This window comes from Anser anser (assembly GCF_964211835.1).
Source record: "Anser anser genome assembly, chromosome: W".
NCBI classification, from domain to species: Eukaryota; Metazoa; Chordata; class Aves; order Anseriformes; family Anatidae; genus Anser; species Anser anser.
Window position 1 is genome coordinate 12,846,952 of NC_139731.1, and position 22,062 is coordinate 12,869,013.

Genomic DNA, 22,062 nt, shown 5'->3' on the forward strand with positions numbered 1-22,062 from the left:
TAAAAAGGCAAGAAAAAGACACTGAAATATTGCTATCCTCTTACCATTAACATTCAAATGCATTTCAGTTTCCTGAATATTTTTAGCAGTCTGATTAAGTCTCACGGTAGCAATAGTTTCTGATGTCTGATTCAAGTTCTGCATAGCGACTTCATAAAAAAAGCCTTCCATTGGTATAGATTTAGATTAAAATCTTCACAAAATGTATGTTTTGCTATGCACGTGGATAGCAGAATAGACTGCAGCAAGGAAAGAATTAATTCAGTTTTGTTTCTTGAGGGTCATCTAAGAAGTCTGTAAAGAATTTTGTTTCAGGTAACATGCAACAATTATTCCAGTATTTAATTACTGAAAATTTAATTCTATTGTTTTGTGAGGTCTGAACATCAATAAGGCAGTGAATACCAAGTAAAAATGAACAACTAGTTCCAAACGATGTACAGTGAAGAGATTTGATCTCGTAAAGATAAGCCACCCACTTTGAGCCACATTAACAGCTGAAACGAGAACACTACACCGTATAATCAAACAATCAAAAAGGTCAGTTTGTTTTTCTTTTTTATGATGGAGTTGATAGGGTCCTTTTGTGACAAAGTATTTTTCATCAGTTTTAAAGTAGCTGGAGACACTTTTAAAACATAGTTGTCTTAGCACAACAGTATTCAGGAAAGCTTAATATATTGCCTCTGTTTTAGAAAGAGTAGTAGAAAGAGTAGCAACGCGTTGAGAAAAGGGAAACTGAAAGCAACTGCGTGAATCAGAAGTCAAGACTTCTGTGAAAAGGTTAAGAAAAAACATCATCTAGAGTCAACTCCCAGAACTCCACATTACCAAAAAAAACCAAAAAGATGAAACTAAAACAACTATCTTTAGCTTCAGCTTACCAAATTAAATGAAAAAAAAAAAAATCTTAAACAGCATAGTCATTCTTCCCTGAACATTTTCTTTTTTATATCATCACAAAACAAGATACAAGTAAGGCCACATCTGGAATAACATCATAAATTCAAAATTTTTCCAAGGGCAATAGCAAACTACTTCAGTCATCATGGACAAAAGAAGCCTCTAAGAAAACTTCTCTGCTTGCTTTGCCTCACAAAATGAGGAACTAAGATATATTTAAACATTGGTCATAAACATCTGAAGGAGTAAAGTCCACTGAGAAAAGAGGTGTTTTAATCCAAAACACCACAAAAGGACAAAAAAAAAAAATACCAGTTGGAAATGGAGTTTTGAAGATCAGAAGAACAGGATTCTGGAACAACTTTAAGACTTCAAATATTCAAACCTGTCAATTCCTATTATGCTTAAATGCCAGAAATTAAGAATTGTTATACATGAAACTGTTTAACTGCACAAATACATGCACACAAATATAACATGGTAATTAAGTGTCAGTTTTTCGCTTAGGCGGTGACCATGAGACTACAGCCCCCCCCCTCCCCCCCGAAAATTTTCCTCTTTTTCCTCCGTTCTGAAAATGCTAGGTAGCTTTTTAATAAGACTTCTGCATTTTCTTGAATATATAAAAATCTTACCACCCCCCACATTCACCAGGAGGAAAAAGGACTCCTGCCACCAGAACTGTCAGTTACAGATTTCACCCTCCTTCACTCCTGAAGGATTTCAATAATGCCCTGGTTTTGGCTGGGATAGAGTTAGTTTTCCTCCTAGTAGCTGGTACAGTACTGTGTGTGGGACTTAGGAGAAAAATAATGCAGGTGACACACTGCTTTAGCTGTTGCAGAGCAGTGCTTACACTAAATCAAGGACTTTTCAAGCTTCTCATGCTGTCCTGCCAGCAAGGAGGCTAAGGGTACACAAGAAGCTGGGAGGGGACAGAACCAGGACAGCTGACCCAAAAAGATAGTCCGTACCATAGGATGTCACAAAGAACAATAAAAATTGAGGGGACTGTTGCTCGGGGGCTGCCTGGGCAATTGCATTGTGCATCACTTGGTTTATCCCCCCCCCCATTATTATTAAGCTATCCTTATCTCATCAACTCATGAGTTCTTGCACTTTTCAATTTTCTCCCCCATCCCACTTGGGGGTGGTGGCAAGCAAACAAGCGTGTAGTATTTAACTGTCTGACAGGTTAAATCACAACCATTAAATAAGCAGGCAAACTGGCAATATATTGCAGCAACTTCTAACCAGGAAGTGTAAGACCATTATAGGGTAAGCATAGTGCAGAACCTAGCAAGCACCTGTTAGCAGAGCTCATATCTCCACACAACACTTTAAAAATAGATTACAGTGCAGACACATACAAGACTTGTTACAGAGTAGCCAGGGATTTTTACAGTCAGAGGTAGTAACATCTATAGAATCATAGGATATCCCGAGTTGGAAGGGACCCATAAGGATCATCGAGTCCAACTCCTGGCACCACACAGGTCTACCCCAAATTTTAGACCATGTGACTGAGTGCACAGTCCAAACGCTTCTTAAACTCCAAAAGGCTTGGCGCAGTGACTACTTCCCTGGGGAGCCTGTTCCAGTGGGCGACCACCCTCTCAGTGAAGAGCCTCTTCCTTATGATGTACTCTGACTTGCTCCACGTATTAGAAAATAATATAATGTCCAGAACTGCATCTGCTAACAGTGAAAAAAATAATAATCTTAATAAAATGTCTCCAACCTGGCCTTCAAAAATTTCAAGAAAACAAAGGATACTGAAGTTCAGAATAAAATGATTTTTGAGTAAATAATTTAAGTAATCACTCTCTGTTGTGTTTTAACCCAGCCAGCAGCTAAGCACCACACAGCTGTTCACTCACCCTCCCCCCACCCCCTTATGGGGCAGGGGAGAGAATCACAAAAAAGAAGTGAAAGCTTATGGGATGAGATAAAAACAGTTTATTAGGACAGGAAAATAATAACAACAGTACTACTATACTGCTAATGTGTACAAAACAAGTGATGCACAATGCAATTGCTCACCACCCGCCTGTCCCCAAGCAGCAGATCCATCCCTCCCCACCCTGGCCAGCCCCCCCATATTAATTCTTCAGCATGACGTCAGATGGTATGGAATACCCCTTTGGCCAGTTTGGGTCAGCTGTCCTGGGTCTGTCCCCTCCCAGCTCCTGCTGCACCCCCAGCCTGCCCACTGGAAGGACAGAGCGAGAAGCTGGGAAGTCCTTGGCTTGGTGTAAGCACTGCTCTGCAACAGTTAAAACATCAGCGTGTTATCAGCATTATTCTCATCCTAAATACCAAACACAGCACCATACCAGCTACTAGGAGGAAAATTAACTCTACCCTAGCCAAAACCAGGACAATATCCACCCCTTATTCCATACCATTTATGTCATGCTTAGGTCCCACACTTCCCAATACATTCCAATTAGTCACCACCTTCATATATGTATATAAAACGTCCACTGAGTTTGTGGAGTCTGTGACTGACTTTGGGCTCCATCTGTCCCAGCAGTCTTGCAGGGTAGAAGAGATGATGTGTGATGTTGGATGTTGGATCATCACATGCTGAAGCTCGTTCTGGTTCCATCACGCCGCTGTGCTTGTCCAATTCTATCAGAATTCATTCATCATTATCGGCGTGGCTGTTACTGTGATACCATTAATGGGACACTGACATGTAGCAATCATGGTAGTGATGACATACAGCATTATGTAATAATTAACATAATACAATTCAACTCATGGGCTATTCTCAACCAACATCAGATCCCCTTGAGGTACACATTGGACCTCCCCATTCCTCCCCCATACCAAAGATGCTTTAACCGCTTGGCTTGCTTGATTGCAGCACGTTTCACAGTCATGAATAACCTGTGCAATAGCATGCATGGTCAGGTTCGCCCATCGATCCCAAGCCCATCTATATGTTGCATCCCTGCCTTGATGGCCTGAGGTGTCATGGGCCCATCGAGCTATAAATAATTGACCTTTATGTTGCCAGTCCAGGTCCACCTGAGCCACTTCAATCTTAGCAGCCTGATCCTCCTGCTGGTTGTTCTGATGTTCTTCAGTAGCCTGATTCTTGGGCACATGAGAGCATCTACATGGCGTACCTTTACAACCAGGTTCTCTACCCGGGCAGCAATATCTTGCCACAATGCCGCAGCCCAGATGGGTTTGCCCCTGCGCTGCCAGTTGCTCTGCTTCCATTGCTGTAACCACCCCCACAGGGCATTTGCTACCATCCATGAATCAGTATAGAGATAGAGAACTGGCCACTTTTCTCGTTCAGCAATATCTAAAGCCAGCTGGATGGCTTTCACTTCTGCAAACTGACTCGATTCACCTTCTCCCTCAGCAGCTTCTGCAACTCATCGTGTAGGACGTGTAGGACATCATGACTCCAGTTCCTCTGTTCAGTAAGCAGCGTAATGGCTGCAGGCCTTTTTGTGAAGTATATGTTGGGGATGAAAGAGTAACCACTACCTCCCAGGAATATGACAAAATGAAGGAGTTCAAAATTGAAGATGGTAAAGCAGTAATTCCACTAGGTATAACAGTTCAAGGTGATGTCCTCATTGTGATCTATCACGCCCGGTCAACGCTTGGAGGCCGACTACAAGCCAAGATGGCTTCTATGAAGATGTTTCAGATTCAGTTCCACACAGGTTTTGTGCCCCGAAATGCCACCACAGTGAAATTTGCTAAGTATGACCTTGATGCCTGTGACATTCAAGAGAAGTATCCTGATTTATTTCAAGTCAATCTGGAAGTGGAGGTGGAGCCCAGAGACAGACCTAGCTGTGAGCAGCCACCATGGGATAACATGAATATGAAGGGACTGAATCCCAAGATTCTTTTCTCTACCTGAGAGGAACAACAAGAGATTTTGTCAAAATTCGGGAAACCAGAGCTGCCTAGACAGCCAGGTTCAACTGCACAATACGAAGCGGAAGCATCCCAACTGGAGCAGTCTTCAGAAAGTGCCCCAGCCGAGACAGAATCCTCCCATAGCAGTGGTACTGATGCAAATAACTTCTTTCATTCTCTGGATTGGAAAGAAGGAAAAAATCCAGGAAGTGGAATAGACAATAATTCATCCAAAAATGATCATGTTCAACTATCTAATGAGAGAGAAGAGAGTGATCCTTCAGATGAGGAATTCCCTGCATTTCCAGGTGAAGAAGGGGCAGTAACTGTTGGTGAGAGAGACTCTGGTACTCAGGAAGGAGAGTTGCCTTTTGCAGCCAGTTTTGAAGCTTCATCTGCATTGTTACAAAAACCTCTCACTGAAGAGAATGTAGATTTACTGGGACTGAACTCTGATATTCCACTAGAACAGGAACAACCTATCTCAGAAACAAGCTCTTCAACAAGTAATGCAGACTTGTTGAACAATCTGTTTGTGGGTAGTGCATCACAGATCCCAGAAGAGTCCACTGGAGATCTTCTTGGACAAGGAACATCTTTCTTTCTCAGCAGTCAGTCTCAGTGTTCAGCTGCTACTAAGATGTCTTCAGCATCAGCTGATCCTTTCGACCCGTTCACAATGTCATCAAGTTCTGAGAATCTGTCCCTACCTAGTGCAGACTTCTTTAGAGGCATGCTGAATCCAAATGCAACATCTACTCCTAATACATTTATTCCTACAAGTAATTCGGTTCGGTCTTCTAGTTCAGATTTCTTGAATTCAGGGAACCTGGGACTAGAGACACCTAAAATGTCATCTTCTACAAGCTACCCAGATCTCTTAGGTGGATGGGATTCCTGGGTAGATTCTTCCGGACCTGTCTATGCACCATCGGCACAGATGAAGTCTGCTTTTGAAGGTCAAGTTCTTACCACAGGAAGTCAGTCCAGTGTGTCTTCAGGTCCGTCCTTCAGCCGGTCTAAGTCTCAGAACGTTGACCCTTTTGCTGACCTTGCCAGTCTTGCATCTGGTCTTCCAGGTTCCTCCACAAGTGGATTCTCCGGTAGTGGGTTTGGTCAGAAGACCGCTCCATCTCAGAAGTCAGGAAATCAGTGGCAGAAATCCACAAAACCACAAAGTACTTCGTGGCAGTCCCAGACTAAATCCAGCACTACAGCTAAACGCAATTATACAGGGAACTTCAGCGTTATTGGAGGACGAGAAGAAAGAGGAGTCAGAACCCCAAGCTTTGGTCAAAAGCCAAAAGTTTCAGCAAATGACTTTGAGGACTCCATACAGCAGCCTTCCATCTCCGATGCTTTCCCACAATGCGACAGGACCCATCAGTGAACAGGGCATATTGCTTCTCATTTTCTCATAGCTTGTTGTACAGCGGGGCTTCTTCAGCACGGGCCACCTCCTCCTCCGGTGATATCCCAAAGTATTTGCCTTCTGGCCAGTCCATAATCACTTCCAAGATCCCTGGGCGACTGGGGTTTCCTATTTGAGCCCGCTGAGTAATCAGGGCAACCCACTTCCTCCATGTAGCATCAGTTGCATGATGTGTAGAGGGGACCCTTCCTTTGAACATCCAGCCTAGTACCAGCAGTCGGGGTGTGGGAGAAGAATTCGCAGGGAGCTTTGTGCTCTTTTGTGGGAAAGGAATTCGCAGGTGGCTTCGTGCTGTTTCACACATCCCTGAGTTAGAGATAATGAGGAAAACAGCGGTAGAACTAAAAATTTGAGCAAGGACGAGAAAGTAAATTGGCTACAGTGTTAAAGATGAGCTTTGGGCAGTAGCCAATTGCTGGCTGGCTCAAGGCGCGTATCTGAGGGTCTCTAACCAATTGTAAGACAGATTTGGGCACGTGGACAGCATGCGGGGCTATGGGGAAAATGCATATGTAGTGGTGAAAAATGGCAATAAAGGTCCTGCTGTTGAAGAGCCATGAGGAGTCCGTGTCATGCGTGCCTTTATCGGGGTGACTGGAGGAGCTGCGCTTCAGTACCGACCACTTCCGAAGCAGATCGAACTCCTTCATATGCTGCCAATACCTCTTTTTTCGGTGGGAGTGTAGCGGGCCTCAGATCCTCTGTATCCCCAACTCCAAAACCCTAGGGGTCGACCTCGCGTTTCCCCAGGCTCTTTCTGCCAGAGGCTCCAGGTGGGGCCATTCTCCCCGGCTGTGGTGTAGAGCACATTCTTTACATCTGGTCCTGCTCAGACTGGCCCAAGGGCTACTGCATGAACTATCTCACATTTAATTTGTTCAAGGCTTGTCGTTGCCTGGGGCCCCATTTGAAATCGTTCTTCTTACGGGTTATTTGGTAGAGTGGGTTTACAATCAGACTGTAATTTGGAATATGCATTCTCCAAAACCCCACGACGCCTAGGAAAGTTTGTGTTTCTTTTTTGCTAGTTGGTGGAGACATAGCTGTTATTTTGTTGATCACATCCATTGGGATTTGACGACGTCCATCTCGCCATGTTATTCCTAAAAACTGGATCTCTCGTGCAGGCCCTTTGACTTTATTTTGTCTTATGGCAAAACCAGCCTTCAGAAGGATTTGGACTATTTTCTTCCCTTTCTCAAAAACTTCTTCTGCTGTGACACCCCACACAATGATGTCATCGATGTACTGCAGGTGTTCAGGAGCTTCCCCCTGCTCCAGCGCAGACTGGATCAGTCCATGGCAAATGGTAGGGCTGTGTTTCCACCACCTGGGGCAGCCGATTCCAAGTATATTGGACTCCCCTCCAAGTGAAAGCCAACTGTGGCCTGCACTCTGCGGACAAAGGGATGGAGAAAAATGCATTAGCGATATCAATTGTGGCATACCACTTGGCTGCCTCTGACTCCAGTTCGTACTGGAGTTCTAGCATGTCCGGCACTGCAGCACTCAGTGGTGGCGTGACTTCGTTCAGGCCACGATAGTCCACTGTTAGTCTCCACTCACCATTAGACTTTCGCACTGGCCATATGGGACTATTAAAAGGTGAATGAGTCTTGCTGATCACTCCTTGGCTCTCCAGTTGACGAATTAGCTTATGGATGGGAATCAGGGAGTCTCGGTTGGTGCGATATTGCCATCGGTGCACTGTTGTGGTAGCGACTGGCACTTGCTGTTCTTCGACCCTCAGCAACCCCACAACAGAAGGGTCCTCTGAGAGACCAGGTATGGAGTAATTGCCTGAGGTGACAAGGAAAATGAAACTAATATTCACATTTTAAGGAAAGCGTACAGCATTGAAGAAGCTTTCAGGGTGGAGTGTAGCTACACTACCTAAACGTTCCCTAGGCCTCCAACCTTAGATGTTAATCACACTGGGGGAACTTGGTGTGCTGACTCTACGGAACAGTACGGAGCGTAGAGCAGAGTGGAGACACTGCAGCTAGGCTCTGTGACAAGAGGGACTTGCTTGTTCTTGTGCACACAGAGACCGATCAGCTGCACATTTGCTACCCTGAGTCAACGAGCTGTCATGTGTTTGACAAAATGCTGTACTGTAGTGAACTTATCATTATAATATCAAAACACGCCTCCATCCCAAAAGCTACCCGCCTGTAAGGTGTGACCACCCCTCACTGAGCATGCGCTCTGAATTTCTCTGAAACTATACTTTCAAACAAAAGTGAGAAAACTTTGCACCAATCGTAACCAAGATAAGCATGACTACAGTCACTCGAGCTCCACCTAAAAGACAGAAAATAATATAAATTGGCTTAGGAGAGAGGGTATGTTAGGGAAGACACCATCGTGACTTCTGGGATCAGTCAGCAGGCTGAGCCTCTCTTCCCCCCCCGCCCCCCCATTGGGACACCTCTGGGTAAGATTTCAACACTTGGTTATACCAAGTGCCTCCCCAGGAAACTTAGACTCTATAGAGATTTCTTTGTGCCTTTTAATGCATTAATAGCCAAGCTGTGTACCTGCGTATTTTATGCATGCTAGCTTGCTTTTGCAGACAGTGAATTTATTGCCAGCAATCCAAAGAGCCTGTGTTCCTGTTGCTGTAATAAATTGCACTTAATTGCATTGTTCCTAGCCATGATAGTTCTCACTGAACACGACTAGAGGGAGTGATGTGCTACATTATTTGTCAATCTGTGACCGTGATAGTTCAGTACCCTGAACCCGACCAGACCTATAACAGGTAATTGGCTACACCCCTTAACGCAACAACGGGCAAGGCAGACAACTGTTTAACATCCTCTGTCGCTAAGGCATCTATACCAAAAGCCCACCGGAACCCTCTTGAGTCTTTGAAGTACCCTCTCCTGAGATTTATGCCAAGTCTATGCCAAGGATGCACAGAGCATCAGGGCCAGTCATAATAACGTGCTTTTGTCACTCATGCAAGCACTGCTCTGTAATGCAGAAGACATCAGTGTGTTATCAACATTATTCTCATCCAAAATCCAAAACACAGCACCATACCAGCTACTTGGAGGAAAGTCAATTCTATCCTAGCCAAAACCAGGACACTCCCACTCTACTATGAAGATGATCCTTTATCCAGAATTTTTTTCTAGCTTCACTTCCATTCATCCGATCTTTCTAGCATCAGCAATCCTCTTCTCTCCGTTTGTCTACTTATACAACACCAAAACCAGCCAAACAGCACGCCTGGAAGCTCACAATATGCTTCAGGATTTGGAAAGTGACACCTGGGAAACTTCCTCTCAGGGAATCTGTACTGGTTGTGTAAGTGGACACGAGCCCACAGGCAAGGAGGGTGCGAAGAGTCAAGGTAAAAACGCGTACTGGGTCGGGCTGGGATGTTAACTTTCCCTGCAGCAGCCCATACAGTGCTGTGCTCTGCACTTGTAGCTAGAACAGCCCCGGTATCACACCAGTGCTGTGTCTGCTGCTGAGCAGTGCTGGCACAGCATCAGGACTCTCTCTAACCTTCCTAGGGGGTGGGCAAAGAAGTGAGAAACAAACATCACCAGGGCAGCTGACCTAAACCAACCAAAGGGATATTCCATACCATATGATGTCACACTCAGCAATAAAAGGCAGAAAAAGGAAGAAGAGGGGAGGGGTGGGCTCTCGTTGTGAAAACATCTGTCCTCCCGAACACCAGCTACGTGCGTTGAGGCCCTGCTTCAAGGACGTGGTCAAGCATCGCTCATTTGTGGGAAGTAGAGTGATTTCTTTCCTCTGCGCTTCCACACAGCTTTTACTTGTTTTGTTGTGTTTTTCCCCCCCCCCTTCTCCCCTTTCCCTTTTTCCCCCCCCTTTAGTTAAAAAGTGTTTAATTAATAATGATCTTTCCTTAATTATTATTTTTCCCTTTAGTTAAAATTATCCTTATCTCAACCCGCGAGTTGTTCTTTCCTTTACTTCTTCCCCTCCTCTTCTAAGGAGAGGGGGAGAGAGAGAGCGGTTGCGGTGGAGTTCAGCTGCCTAGCATGGTAAAACCACCACATCTTCTGGAATATTGCAAGGGTAAAGAGCAGAGGAAGCAGTTGTAATCAAAGCATTCTGAATTTGACTTCTATCTTTTGTTTTCTATAAACAGGCCAAATAAAAAAGTCTGATTATACTACATAATCCTGACAAGACAGTGGAAAATATGTACTCACATTTAACTGTCATCAGTTTTCAAAACTACTTTCTTTTTTTCCCCCCAGTAGTTTAAGTAGCTCTAACAGGACAAAATGCATATTAACATATTTTCAATGTATTAAAATATAAACACTAAGTTTTGTGACTCATAGGAACCAAGCTTTAAAACATGTAATGCTACCTTTTGTTTTCCCAGGTTCACAATGTTCTGAAAGACTGAACGAGGTGTACCTCCTTATAACATCAAAATGCTTTGTCCTGCAACTCAGGTTTGCACAGGTCATCCAAAACAGGACCATACCCAGTTGGGTTTTAAATACATCCACAGACTGAGTCTCCACAACCTCTCTGTACAACCTATTCCAGTGTTTGACCACCCTGTTTTTTTCTTGTGTTCAAATTCAATTTCATGTGGTTTACTTGTCCTCATTGCCTCTTGTTCTGTCATGGAAATGCTGAAAATGATCTGGCTCCCCTTTCCTCATTCTCTCCCATCAGGTGCTATACACATGGATAAGATCCCCCTAATCCTCTCAGCCTCTCTTCCCACACGAAACATGCTCCAGTCCCTTCATCATCCCTGTGGCCCTTTTTCTAGGCTCCTTCCAGTAAGTCTGTATCATTCTTGTACCGGGGACCCCAGAACAGGACACAGTGCTCCACACACAGCCTCACCAGCGCTGAGTCAAGGGGATCACCTCCCTTGACCTGCTGACAACGCTCCTCCTAATGCAGCCCCAGCGTGCTGTTGGCCTTCTGTCACGAGGATGCATTGCTGGCCAATAATCAGCTTGTTGTCCACCAGGACCCTTACATCCTTCTCTGCAAAGCTGCTTACCAGCTCGTCAGCCCCCACCACGTACTGGCGCACGCGGCTAATCTTCCCCAGATGCAGCACTTGGCATTTTCCCTTTGCTGAACTTCATGAGGATCCTCTCCTTTCAATTCATCAACCTGTCCAAACATCTAGTGCAACAGCTACTCCTCCCAGTTTTGCATCGTCTGTATATTTGCAGAGGGTAAACTCTGCCTCATCATCCAGGTCATTAACAAAGACATTAAATATTACTGGCTCCAGTACTGAATGCTGAGGTACAACGCTAATGACTTCCTCCAAATGGACTTTATGCCGCTGATCACAACCCTGATGGGATGGTGTGCTGGGTCTGTCTGGGATGGAGTTCACTTTCCCCGCAGCAGCCCATACAGTGCTGTGCTCTGCACATGTAGCTAGAACAGCACTGGTATCACTCCAGTGTTGTGTCTATTGCTGCATAATACTGGCACCGCATCAGGACTCCCTCCAACCTCCCCACGAGCCAGCAGGCTGGGGGTGGGCAAGCGACGGGGAGGGGACATCAACAGGGCAGCTGACGTATACCGACCAACTCAAGTGGAACTCATCTGCCCACCTGAGTTTACACCGAGTTACCCTACCACAGATGGGCCTGGCCACTCAGCCTATTTTGGGATTGTTCAGTTGTTTAACACATACTTTGACAGGTTCTCTATTGAGGATGTAATAGTAAGGCTTTTGATGTCTTCTGAAAATAAACAACATCCGCTGCTCTCCCTTCATCTACCAATCCAGTCGCTTCACTGTCGCTATTAGCTTGGTTAAGCATGAATTCCCCTTCATAAAGCCACGCTGACTGTTCCCAAACACACAAAGGACCAAGAGGCGATTGGAAACTGCATCCAGGGTCGGTTGTTCCACCACCTTCCTATAGGCGGAAGAGAGGCTAACAGGCTTATAGCTCCCTGGATCCCCTTTCTGATGAGGATTAACATTTGCTCTCTTCTAGAACCTATCCCAATCACCACGATCTTTCAAAAGATTAAATGGCCTTGCAATGACATCAGCCAACTCCCTCAGCACTCAGAGGTGTATCTGGTCAGGCCCCATGGACCCCCGGATATCTTAAAGTGTTCCCTAACATGATCCCCTTCTACTGAGGTTGGAAAAAAAAAGCACAGCAGAACATCAAGGTGACAAGGACAGGAGATCAGAGACTGTCCCCACCCAATTTTAACAGCATGTTAACTTGTCTAACCAGTATTTAGCAGGCAGAGGAAAGACAGTCCCACTGGTGTTGAAGAGGGCCAGCAGAAGGGAGGTCTCTTCAGTATACAGAAGAAATATTTCCCTAGCCCAGAGAGCTGTCTTCAATATTGAAGACGTGCTTCATTACTGTTGGCAAGAACTATTTGAGTCCATAACACTGCCTGAACCACTGGAACAAATAAAAATAGTTCTGCTTTTTCATGATGTCCTAGCAGGGAGGCATAAGACCAGTGGCACCACTATAGTAAGGAGAAAGCTGGTCAGAAAAATAGCAAAGTCACCACAACACCTAGAATCTAAACTTCATTTACTAAAAGATTGTATGCTTTTGACCATTTCAAGGATTTATCATCTTAAATACAATCCATTTAAATAGAGCCAACTAAAGTACTATAGAAAAACTAAATTTTAAAATGCTAAAAATTAGAAAAACCTGACAGCTGAAGCCATGACCAGAAGCTAGATACAAAGAAAAAATAGTTCTACGTTTTCAGTTTCTATATTTCTCATGCTTGGTGGATAGCCTAAATGATTTTACAGGAAGCAATTTCTGTGACACAAGGTATTTCAGAGATTGTTAGAAGATTAAAAAACACAATTATAAACTCAAACAAGTAGGAATACTTGAAGCTTATGAGTGAAGTAGTAAAGATATTAAATTTAAGGAAGCTTCTAGCCATGAATTCCCAAAGTTAGATTTTATTAGATTTTAAAGGAAGACGAATTCAAATTTCTTGATGCTCCCTGAAGAGCAGTTTAGAACTTCAGTCTATTGATTTGCATAGCGAAAACCACGTACAGAATAAGTTAAACACACATATATGCACACAGTTTTCAGAAAAATCTAAAATTAACATGTATGCACATGTTAATATGCACAGCACATACCTTATGATCTTTTACCTACTGCCTCACAGATTATTACCTTAAGTACAGCATACCACAAACTATGTGTGGGAACCTTAACTCTACCCTTCAGCTACAAACTTGTTTGATAATCTACCCTCACCTTATCATCATAAGGCCAGTATATGTATAAATAGGTAAAAAAAAAAGTTATAAGCCATCAGCATTAAAATATACTGTAGTGTCATTATGACTTAAAAAATACATAGGTATATATCATTCAGTGTCAAGATCGTTGCTGCTGCTTTGCTTCCTTGGTAATGAGCTATGGCAAGTACATCAAATCCTTCTTAAGTCAGGAAGGCGCATCAAGCATATATGAGTTTCAGAGGGGCCCAATAAGCAAGCCTGCAGGACATCTTAGAAAAGAGTGACCATCTACAAGAAGGAAAGGAAGACACATGATTTTCTACGAGGAAATTAAAACAATGTTCACACTATCAGAGATATTGAGCACCAACTGTACTGCATTTCATTACAACAGAAAGAGAAAACTATTTGCCAAGGTCAAAGGGCTTTCTGGAGAAGTAGCAGGCAACATGCTCACTAAAACAGAGCAACTCTGGAATAACCAAGCTACAGAATGAATTGACCCTACAGTTCTCCCATCTTGGGCCAGCTTCATTAATTTACCTTGCCTGATACAGCATCAACTGCAGAACAACTACAAAATTTTGCTCCAAATTCAAAGATGCTATATGCTCAAGTCCTAACCATCAGACTAGTCCCTCTTCTTCATAGAGAGGGATATTCAGGATCTTTCCCTCAATTAAGTAGTTAAATAAAAGTTTTTCCTTTTGCTGCAAAACCACCTTCTTTTAAACAGAAAATTTCTTGTGATAACACATCCTTCCCTGTTTTCTCCAAGTTAAGAGTAGCGCTAATTTGAAGTTTCTAAGTGTAAGCTTTAAACAATACTTCTGTTTAAACCTTATATACCTCCATTTTATGCTCATTTTAAAGAGACAGCTTAGAGAACTTCCTTACGCTGTCATTTAGTTTGAACAAAGTGAAACAAGCTAATTTCAAGTTATTTTGCTATCTAAAAACCGTACATTCATAAGAGAAAAGAATATTCAAGTCCTAACATAAGCTTTGCTATTTTTTAAAGTGCAAACACTTGTGCTTTTGCAGTGATTTATGATCAGTCAACTATTAGAACAAAACAGTTCTCAGGTTAGAAGTTATGGAAAAAAAATATTCTCAGAAAGAGTGGTTAGTCATTGGAACGGGTTGCCCAGTGATGTGGTGGAATCCCTGTCCCTAGGGGTGTTTAAGGAAAGGTTGGATGTGGTGCTTAGGGACATGGTTCAGTAGGTGATATTGATGGTGGTGGGGGGGGGGGTGGTTGGACCAGATGATCTTGGAGGTCATTTCCAACCTTAATGACTACAATTCTATGAAAAGATTAATTTCCTTGTTTTCTCTCCATGTAGATGCACAGCCACGGCTGTAACAGAGTAAGCTTAAATCTTTATAATTAACCTTAAAACACTTTAAAGGGAAAGCGTGCGTGTCAATTCCACCCCTTATTTCAATGTAGAAGACTGTTTACAGGCAAAAAAATTACAAACAAGGTTCAGTTTAGATACAGTAATTCCCTTAACTTCTGGGGTTCTCTAAAATTTGTTTACCTTTATTAGAGGTGCAAGTCTTTGACAATATAATTGAACCTTTAAAGGGTCTTCTCTCACACAGGGTCAACATACGTTCAGAAGTTCTGAACAACCTAGCTGAAGTCTCTTCTTTCTCAACTGTGCTACTGCAGAGCAAGTAAAATCTCCAGTTTGTTTCACTAGTTCACCGCCCAATACAGAATTGTTCTGTTGAGAACTCTAGCATTGGAAAATGAGGGAGAAAAAAGGATTTTTTTTTTTTTTTTAAGTTTACCTTCTTGTCTCATCTTTAAAAATAATTGCATGAGAACTACAGCTTCCTGCACTGGGAATTGGATCAAGTCCCCATCAGATTTGAACACCTCCAGAAGTCTTATGACATGCCAAGGTATGAGAACTGCATGACATCAAACTGCATCAGTCAATTTTTTAATCATTTGAGCCAACATTAATAATCTGGTAAAGATACAGCCCTAAGACCCAACATTATAGTGACTTAATAAAACAAACAAAAATACAAGAAAAACCCACCGTCATTCCTACTTAGTGCTCCAGTTCTTCACATGAGGATGACTCAACTGAAGAATACTTACTACCATTGTAAGGACCTAGAACATCAGTAGACTTCCTGAGAGACAGATGTTCTAAAATTCCCAGCTATTGCTCTTTATCATATGGTCTGCTCTCTGTATATAGATATGCTTTATAAGCAATGGGGTTTAGGTCACTCCTGTGACTTCAGTATTAGCGTCACAAATCAAAACACCTTTTAGACATTTTAGAAACAAACAGGCTTGTGAGAAAGCTTAAAATAACTTGATCACTACTTTTATCCAAAAAAGCTTGTCCTCTTTGACCTAAACCACCCCACCCCCCCAAAAAAGGCAAAAAAAATACCACTATTTTGTAGCACTGAATAACTTCTTATTTGAAGGTAAGCTACAACCAGGTTCTTTCTGCTTGAAATCCTACGCTTGCAGTACCATTTAGTGGAAAACTGGATAAACACTGAACCTTACAAGGCAAGAGATCGAAGTCCAAAAGCTGAAACATTAGTGAAACATCACTTCAATTCCGCATACATTATGTAACACTTGTATGCACTCTGCAGTCTTCACAAGGAATTTAAAGAAAAAACTGTTGTAAGAGATGGCAGCTTTGAAACACCCCAAGTATATAAAGCTGAAAAATGATTTTATGTATTTCAGATGTTTCTCAGAGCATACTTACAAAGAAAAAAAAACCCTGTGGAAGAGTTGATAAAGTTGTATGTCGTGCTATCATCAGTCACTGCGTAACACTACTACTCAAAAAACACAATAACAAAATTAAAAAGAAGAAGTGTGCCAAGCCTCACTCAAGTTCATTTTCAATCAGATCTGTGAATAGTTCTCCTTGCAGGTAAAAAGCATTCCTAGTACTAAAAGAAATAAGAGCAACTTCCCCAGACATCCCTGATAAATTATAATTGTCAAACTGTTTTATCCACACATTTTAAAATAGAAGCAACGCACTAGAAGGGAGAGGAAAAAAAGGAACTTCAAGTACATTAGCTCATGGAGCACTAAGAAAGCTAAGTATCTGCACAGTTTCCCTACATCATTTTACAGATTTAATTCCACTTAGTTTATTCCAATACAAAAGGTACGTTTAAATAAAGGCTTAAAGTATAAGCTCTCTGGGGCAAGGACCTTATTTTCATATTTGTCTACAAACCACTTAACGCACTGTCAGCACTACACAAATAAAAACCTAAAGGTGGTATTACAGTAGACCGTCATGCTAAGCATTTTCCCCTGAATAGGCTTCACCCAACTCTGAATTTTGCTCAGTGTACAAGGGCACAGCTGTAAAGCACACCACATCAAATGCATATGCATACAGATCAGAACAGTTGCACTTTGTAAGTGCAAACAGTATAAAAAGAGGAAAAAAAGAATACATCTTTCTGGTTGCTGGTAGGATTAAATAAATAACTTAATAAGGCTAAAAGGCAAACTTCAAAACATCCACAAGAGAAAGAGTCCAGAGAAAGATGCGATTCCAAGCAGTAAGGGGATGTAGTTCCTCAGTTTCAACGTGAACCCCCCATCAAGAAGTAAAAGTTTCTCGTTGTATTGAAAGTTAATAGCTTGAAAAACAGACAATTTTTTTTTCTATTAAGAACAAGTATGCGTTTTACTATGTTTGTGGGCATATAATAAACAAAATCTAACGGCCACTTATGCCTGAATTCTTTCCGTTCACCAAAAGGTTTAAAGCAAAACAGACTACTCCAGCTAAAGTAATGAAGGTAATTCTATCAGTTTGGTTCCTTTACATGTGGCTCAGTTCATTCACTCAAATCCCAGCCACACTAAGAAACTCAACGCAGAAAAGCCACAAGAGATTACAGAAAGACTCCTATCCATCTTAAAACAGTTCCTATTTCAGTTTTGCTGTTTTGAAAAGATAGAAGTTAAAGTAACAAAACAGCAAAGTCGTTCAAAGAAAGCAAAACACTGAAGCTAGATCAACACTTAGATACTGACAAGGTAACACAGAATAGAACTACTTCAGTGATCCTAAAAAATTTAGGATATTTATTCAGATGCAAGTCTTATTTGTAGTCAAAATAAAACATTACAGGAAAAAAAAACACACTGTAGCAGTCCTTCAGCACAATTTCCCATGCTTAAAGTTACTCTTCTGCCAGGCTTTAACACAAGCCACATACTCAAAAATCTTTGCAATGCCCTTAGAAAATCTTTTTTTTTTTTATTAGCTCAGTATTACTAATGGTTTAGTATCGCACAATCTCTGAAATATTTTTGAAAAGATGGTGACTACGATAAATGTGTCACCTTTAACAGACACTCAATTTATAGTCTACCCAATAATGCTTTAATTATTTTTAATTATTTAAAGCTTTATGAATAAATTGGGGGGACTACATAAAATTACCACTGACTTTTGAATTAAGTTGTTCTGTCCACCTTAATTTTCCTTGAGGCGGTAGCAATTCAGCTGAAATCAAGCCTGCAAAGAAAAATATTACAAATATATATTAATTTCCACTGTTAACTGTATCTACATTGAGAAATCAACTACAGGGGAAGACGGCACCAATACAACTAACACGTAAAATTGGTTGGTTAGCCGATATTTTTTGGTTTTAAATCCTTCACAAGAAGGGCGTAGAGGGTCATTTTTTTTTGTTATGATATAGTTTCAAACCAGACTCATTCCCATTACAGACAGGAAATTACTCTGAACACAACCTTACAGTATCAATGGAAAGAACAGAAACTTGCTTCCATACGTGACAAAGAACAGTGAAAGGAAATAAGTTTTAAAAAGCTACATTATCAGTACCTTCGCGCTACAAAAATGCCTAATGAAAATGGAAAGACAAGCCATCCAACAGACCTATTCAAGAAGCGTAACAGCTCACTGTTGAGATTACAGTATTAACACAAAGGGATAAGTTACCTATGGATTCAGTCTAGATATATTTTTTAAATCTCCCAGAAGAATCACACTCCTACATACAAATAGCTCTCTGTAGTAGCGCATGTATTCTTCAAATCCTTACAGATATTCCATTAATTGACAAATAAAACCTAGATTCTGCAAGCTCATTTCAATGTTCTCAAAAAAAAAAAAACAGCATCCTCTAGGCAGAGAATGTTACTGATTTAACCATTCTACCAACAAAATATTTATTCAAGTGTAAATTGGTTTATGAACACTACAATACTTACCTAATCCAAGAGGACGACACAAGGTGTCGTTAGCACCACGCAATTTATGTTTTTCCAGTTTGTTTTCCTTGAGATAATATCACAAGTTATTGTTGATACTACATTCGTAGCTGTTAGACATAAATTTGACATCACAGGAATCAGCTACCCATCCTTCTTGCTTACAGATTCTGCAAGGCTATTTACAAAGTTTGCCAAGTCTCTAACTTAAGAAGACTGTGTTTCTTTCTGAAAGCTTCTCCTCTCATCTATTCCATATACATATCACTGTAAGAAGCATCAGCTCCAGATGAAATAAACACACTTTTTATACTGTAAACTGTAAAGCCAAAAAAACAAGTTTCACATCTGAACTAAGTAGCATTTCCTGATTTCAGAGAGCAGAGACATTTGTAAACAACAGCTATCTGGATATCACTATATTACTTATTGGCAACAACATTTTTCAACAGAAGTAGCTATGAACAAATTACTGTTTCATTTAGAAAATAGGTCTTAGTGCAAAAATGACAAAAGGCTATATCAGAAAATCAAAAAAAAAAGGGGGGGGGAATATCTGCCATGAAACTTTTCAGCAATATCTACACAGTGACTCAGGCTGCACTTAACCTGAAGTCAGTTCACAAAACTGGTTATGCCTATGACTCAGACAGAACGTTGCTTGGAAGAAAAAAGTAACTAAAAGCCAAGAAGCGCATTATTTTGACAGCCAAAGCATTCCACACCTGATACATTCAGCCATGTATCCATGACATGCGAACAGAAGTGTCCAAGGGTGAACTGCTCTGTGTTTCTAGAAAGAGAAAGCTCACAACTTCGAACTTCCAATTCACTTTCCAGATGCCTACTGATTGTTCCAGAAGCCTTTTCAGGAGGATACACTTGGACAAGTAATCCACAATCAGTGTCCGATATCTCCCCACTTTCAAAAAAAAGCAACTACAGCAGGTCGATTTCCACCATTCTTCCTCCCTACCAGCTAAGGCAAAACAAGCCAAACATCCAGGGCTCTCTCTGTAATCCAAATTACCTAAGGGAAAAGAACCAGAGCCATCAGTTTTCACTTTTGAAATCCTAATCGGCATTACAGACAAATAGATATATCTGAATCTTAAAAAGTAAACACGCATGCAGTCAGGCAACAAAATCCCAATACAGAAGGCTAGTGAAACCTGCACTCACACCCCGGAGAGCGCAGCAGGCGTATTTACCGGAGAATGCAGCACTTCACTGCTAACGTTCTCCTACCCTTCTAAAAGAAGCAGGCATCTCCTCCGGTCTCCGAGGAAGCGAAAAACCAACCGAAAAGAAAAGGACGCTTCTCATTTTATTGGGGAAAAAAATCAGTCCGCAGGACACCCCAGGAGGAAGGCGCTGACCCAGACTAGAGACAGCAAACAAAGCACGAAGCAAACCCGAAAAAGCGGCGGGGGCTGCCCGAGGAATCCCGAGCCGCAGGGAGCAGCACCGAGGCAGGCAGCCGGCCGGCCGCAGCGTGGGGGAACAGCCCAGGGAAATCCCTAGCTTCTCCGCGAGAGCTTTTGCTGCTGATAAGCGTCGGGAGTCGTGAAGGGCTCCGCCAGACCTGCCTCCCCAAGGAGGGCTCCCCCCGCCTTCCCTAGGGCGGACCTCCCGCCACACGGGACCCTACGGCAAGGGAAGAAGCGGGGCGGCCCCACACCCCTCACAGTAGCACCCACCCTAGATACTCCACCTCTGCTCCCTGGCGGCGGCTGCTACTGCTGCCGCCGCTGTTGCCGCCACACCGTACGCAGCAACAGCGGCCCTCCACCCCCCAAGAACCACGAAGAACCCCCAGACACGAGAACACCCCACACGCAAACACATATATACACACACCAGTCACCTCACTCCCAAAATGGCACCACTCCGAGCTACAACGTTCAGCGCGCCCAAACCTCGCGAGAGCTGCCGCGCGATTCCACAGGAGCCTGAGACGGGGCTTACTGGCCGCCGACGAGGTGTGCGACCCTACCTCGCGGCAGGAGCTCTCTGCCGTGACGTTACGAGAACAATTCCGAACGTTCAACGCGGGACGGCGGGGACGGTCCCTAACGCGCATCCTGCCTCGCCCGCGGGAGTTCCCGGCACCGACGTAATGAGTTGTGCGGCGGCGCAGCCTTACTGGTCCCAGCGGCCGTGCCCTGGTACGAGCCGCCGAGTGGCCAGAACCGGTCACTGAAACGAACGCTCAGGCCGCGATCATACAAACCATCCCAGACGCCGCTGAAAGATGCGCGCATTACGATCTTCCCGCGGATGTGGGCGGAAGAGGCCGGTAGAACACCTCCCGCCCCTGCGTCGGGAACCGCGCGGCCCGGCCGCTGCCCGCAGCTGCTGGTTGAGCGCTGCTAGCAAAGGCAACAGAGTTAAGTCACCCTGCTCGCCGGATTTGAAACTAGTGAGAGCCCAGTATCACCGTTTAAACAAACCAGCTAACTAAAAAAACAGCATTTTCATTAAATTTATAAAAATAGCTTGAACTTATGAGTGAAAATATGTTTAACATATTGCAATCATTTGATGCGTGCCTTTTTTAAAGAAGTGAGACAGGGAACAAGATAAAGGATGTTGATTCCGTAGGTCTTAGCTACCACAATGGTATGTTAACGACCCCAAAGATAGGGGAGTAAAAGACTCTATGCATAGATAATGGAACCAGCAAGAACTGGCTTGACTGCTGAAGTCTGCCAAATAAAGGAAGGGTCAGGAGTTTAGCAGCAAGGAAGACTTCTGGCCTTCATCAAAAGACCACCAGAGTACGCCCGACGACCACCCAAGGACTCCAGTATGCATGTGAATAGGTGCGGGAACATACGTTAATGATTCTTCAGAGACCTGATGAATATGCAAGAGCCTTACGGGAAATGAAACGAATATGTATTTGTCCTACTAATATAAGCACACCGCCAGTAACCCTTGGTGTGTGTTAGGTGGAGCGATCCCCCACACGCCCACCGCCATAATAAAGAATACCTGCTTAATAACTTTGGTTATTGAGTTTTCCCTGCGTCAGAAGTACGATGCACCTTCATTTGGCCTGGAAGCTAAATGTCTGAAATTACGCTGTGCAATTTGGAAAACTCACTTCCATTGCAAGTGTCCTGGTTTCAGTTAGGATAGAGTTAATTTTCCTCCTAGTAGCTGGTAGGGTGCTATGTTTTGGATTAGGATGAGAAGAGCGCTGATAACATGCTGATGTTTTAATTGTTGCAGAGCAGTGCTTACACCAGGCCAAGGACTTTTCGGCTTCTCGCTCTGTCCTGCCAGCGAGCAGGCTGGGGGTGCAGCAGGAGCTGG

At 42.9% G+C, this 22,062-nt stretch overlaps 1 protein-coding gene and 1 pseudogene across 20 annotated transcripts in view; one reads left to right on the top strand and one right to left on the bottom strand.

Annotated features, from left to right (window-relative positions):
- The window catches only part of LOC310888751 (vasculin-like), an 81,042-nt gene extending 59,283 nt beyond the window's left edge, over positions 1 to 21,759 (bottom strand). For 2 of the 19 annotated variants that reach the window (XM_083815790.1, XM_083815788.1), the window contains exons 1-4: positions 19,953 to 20,594; positions 19,467 to 19,771; positions 18,742 to 18,808; positions 17,949 to 18,016 (exon numbers count right to left, since the gene is read on the bottom strand). The gene's annotated coding sequence lies outside the window, so the exon portion shown is untranslated. The other 17 variants (XM_083815794.1, XM_083815789.1, XM_083815782.1 and 14 more) reach the window with 16 other exon arrangements.
- Positions 4,325 to 6,187, top strand: LOC310888749 (cyclin-G-associated kinase-like; annotated as a pseudogene). The gene has a single exon. The product of its transcript is annotated as a cyclin-G-associated kinase-like (transcript).
- Positions 21,760 to 22,062: the final 303 nt, after the last annotated feature.